At 43.3% G+C, this 3,980-nt stretch overlaps 1 long non-coding RNA gene across 1 annotated transcript; it reads left to right on the top strand.

Moving 5' to 3' along the window:
* Positions 1 to 1,671: 1,671 nt before the first annotated feature.
* LOC120019284 lies at positions 1,672 to 3,764 on the top strand. Its single transcript, XR_005472318.1, has 2 exons — positions 1,672 to 2,223; positions 3,168 to 3,764. It is a non-coding gene; the product is annotated as an uncharacterized LOC120019284 (long non-coding RNA).
* The last annotated feature ends 216 nt before the right edge of the window (positions 3,765 to 3,980 follow it).

The following is a 3,980-nucleotide window of genomic DNA, read 5'->3' as shown; positions in this document are numbered from 1 at the left end:
TATTCCCTATATAGTGCAACACTTCTGACTAGGGTCCATAGGGCTGTGGTCAGGGTTAGATGTGGCATTCTATTCCCTATATAGTGCAACACTTCTGACTAGGGTCCATAGGGCTGTGGTCAGGGTTAGATGTGGCATTCTATTCCCTATATAGTGCAACACTTCTGACTAGGGTCCATAGGGCTGTGGTCAGGGTTAGATGTGGCATTCTATTCCCTATATAGTGCAACACTTCTGACTAGGGCCCATAGGGCTGTGGTCAGGGTTAGATGTGGCATTATATTCCCTATATAGTGCAACACTCCTGACTAGGGCCCATAGGGCTGTGGTCAGGGTTAGATGTGGCATTCTATTCCCTATATAGTGCAACACTCCTGACTAGGGCCCATAGGGCTGTGGTCAGGGTTAGATGTGGCATTCTATTCCCTATATAGTGCAACACTTCTGACTAGGGCCCATAGGGCTGTGGTCAGGGTTAGATGTGGCATTCTATTCCCTATATAGTGCAACACTTCTGACTAGGGCCCATAGGGCCAATGAGCATGCACAGACTGGCTCTTGGGGTTACCCAACATCAACTAATCTACTTTTTGGAGGGCACATTGATATTTAAGTTGTTATGAGGGTGCCCAGCCCTCCTGCAATTCAAATCGTGGTTAAATTCCTGCCTTATTTCTCTCCTTTATACTCTAAACTTTAAAGTCAAACTAAAAGAAAGTCATCCAAGTTCATTTACTTCTACAATAACTTTTATATTGCCTTCAACAATAATACAGGACACAGGCCAATTGTTTGTTTGCCTCTGAAATATTAATGCAGAAGACCATGTTGTGTGTGAATTGTCCTCCACGGCAGATCCATTGTAAAGTCTGGAGTCTGAATAGACTAACTACTTTACAAGGCACCAGGTGTAGAAGGTGATGGCGATATGCAAGAAAACCGGCGAGACAAGCGGCAGTCGAGATAAATTTTCCCCAATCACAGTTGAACAATACTAACCGCTTGTAGCCTACAGGATTACCATAGCTAGATTCCGGTTAAAAAGTGGCCTTTGATTAAAGTGTGTGTGTGTGTGTGTAAAAAAAAATAAAGGCCTTGATTAAAACTGTCTCACGCGTCCCACTCCACACTCCCGGCCCCAGAGGCTCTGTCTGCGTCCCTAATTCCACCCTACTCCCTATATAGTTTACTGATTTGGACCAGAGCCCTGGTCAACAGTAATACACTACAAAATGAATAGGGTGCTATCTGGGACGCAGCCTCTGTTTGTGTGTGGTGGGTTTTCAGGAGGAAGGGTTAGTACTGGAGACGCTGAAGTGGTTCACTAATCCCTCTTTTATTCTGAAAGGTTATTCTCCTCCGCTGTCGCTGAGATAAATCCTGCTCCTCAAGAGGATTCCATTTGACTCTCAATAACACACACACCTACACACAGTGTCGTCGGGAGAGGAGAGTTCAATAGCGGTTAATCCTCCCACAAAGTGTGTGTGTGTGTCATTCCAAAGGCCTTTGAACAGGAGGAATGCACCCGTCTTTTTCACTTGTCCTAGGCCAGGACTCTCCGACCATGTTCCTAGAGAGATACCCTCCTGGAGGTTTTCACTCCAACCACAGTTGTAACTAACCTGATTCAGCTGATCAACTAGCTAATTATTAGAATCAGGTGCACTAGATTAGGGTTGGAGTGAACCTACAGGACGATAGCTCTCCTGGAACAGGGTTGGAGTGAACCTACAGGGGGGTAGCTCTCCTGGAACAGGGTTGGAGTGAATTTACAGGATGATACCTCATTCAGACCTATAGCCATATCTCATTCAGACCTATAGCCATACCTCATTCAGACCTATAACCATACCTGATTCAGACCTATAACCATACCTGATTCAGACTTATAGCCAGATCTCATTCAGACCTATAGCCATACCTCATTCAGACCTTTAACCATACCTCATTCTGACCTATAGCCAGATCTCATAAAATTGTTTATCCATCAAAACAGACCAGACAGGCTCACCTCTGACCTGTGTGTGTGTGCGCGTGTGTGTGTGTGTGTGCGTGCGTGCGCGTGTGTGTGCGAGAGAGGGAACATTGATCTCAGAGATGATATTGTATCTCTAGATGCAGCTGATGGAACAGGAGAGCGAGAGAGAGAGGGAGGAAAGGAGGATGGAACAGCCACACTGTGAGTCAGCACTCTGGGCTTCTCTTTGTGGTTCTGACATGGTATGTGTTCCAAATGGAACCCTATTCCCTATATAGTGCACTACTTTTAACCAGGGCCCATAGGGTTGTAGCTAAAAGTAGTGCACTATAAAGGGAATATGCTGCCATTTTGGGACACATTCCTTCAAACGGTTATTTTAGGCGTCTGTCAACTTGACCTAGTCTTAGACTAGAGAGAACTATAGTTTATGTACAGATCTAGACAGAACTATAGTTTTTGTACAGATCTAGACAGATCTATAGTTTATGTACAGATCTAGACAGATCTATAGTTTATGTACATATCTAGACAGATCTATAGTTTATGTACAGATCTAGACAGATCTATAGTTTATGTACAGATCTAGACAGATCTATAGTTTATGTACAGATCTAGACAGAACTATAGTTTATGTACAGATCTTGACAGATCTATAGTTTATGTACAGATCTAGACAGATCTATAGTTTATGTACAGATCTAGACAGAACTATAGTTTTATACAGATCTAGACAGAACTATAGTTTATGTACAGATCTAGACAGATCTATAGTTTATGTACAGATCTAGACAGATCTATAGTTTATGTACAGATCTAGACAGATCTATAGTTTATGTACAGATCTAGACAGATCTATAGTTTATGTACAGATCTAGATAGAACTATAGTTTATGTACAGATCTAGACAGAACTATAGTTTATGTACAGATCTAGACAGATCTATAGTTTATGTACAGATCTAGACAGAACTATAGTTTACGTACAGATCTAGACAGATCTATAGTTTATGTACAGATCTAGACAGATCTATAGTTTATGTACAGATCTAGACAGATCTATAGTTTATGTACAGATCTAGCTATTATGGGTAGTCAACTAAAGTGGCATCCTCTCTCCCTCTCCTCTCCCCCTCTCCTCTCTCCCCCTCTCCTCTCCCCCTCTTGTCTCCTCTTCTCTCGCCAAGTTTTGTTCTGTGCACTGCAGATGAAAGACGACAAGGAGAGTAAGATACAGTAGTTTAGACCAGGGGTGTCAAACTCATTCCATGGAGGGCCTAGTGTGCGGTGGGTTTTCAGGAGGAAGGATTCTCACACCTGTGTGAGAATGCTGTTCATTGACTACAGCTCAGCGTTCAACACCATAGTGCCCACAAAGCTCAATGACCCTGGGACGAAACACCTCCCTTTGGAACGAAACACCTCCCTCTGGAACTGGAGGGCCTAGCGTCTGCAGGTTTTAGTTTTTTCCTGTCAGTTATGACCTAGACAACCAGGTGAGGGGAGTTCTTTACTAATTAGTGACCTTAATTCATCAATCAAGTACACGGGAGGAGCGAAAACAGCAGACCCTCCGTGGAAAGCGTTTGACACGTAATTTAGACTATTGCAATGCCTCCTCAATAACGGCATCTACCTGTAGCCGACGGGGACGGTTGTTCTCTGTACATAGAGGTTGTATCTCAATAATCTAACGTACAGAAGGACCTCTTCTACAGTCTACAGTCCTTTCAATTATTTTCTTACAAGTTGCATAGATCGTTAATAAATGGACAATAATTGTATTTTTTGGTGAGTCCACACTAACTCTTTGTCACTAATTCAGTGTGTGTGCGTGTGCGTGTGCGTGTGTGTGTGTCAGCTTACTCGAGCCTAGCACTCCTCATATTCCTTTAAAAACACCGAAATATAACGTTATTCAGTAGTGAGTGCGAGAGTGTGTTGCCACTCAACCGAAGCTCGTGTTTTGCTGAGTGGGCACGCGCTCTGCTCTACTCTTC

This window comes from Salvelinus namaycush, chromosome 2, assembly GCF_016432855.1.
Source record: "Salvelinus namaycush isolate Seneca chromosome 2, SaNama_1.0, whole genome shotgun sequence".
Lineage (NCBI taxonomy): Eukaryota > Metazoa > Chordata > Actinopteri > Salmoniformes > Salmonidae > Salvelinus > Salvelinus namaycush.
The sequence above is the reverse complement of the archived record's forward strand: the minus strand, read 5'-3'. Positions and strand labels throughout refer to the sequence as shown.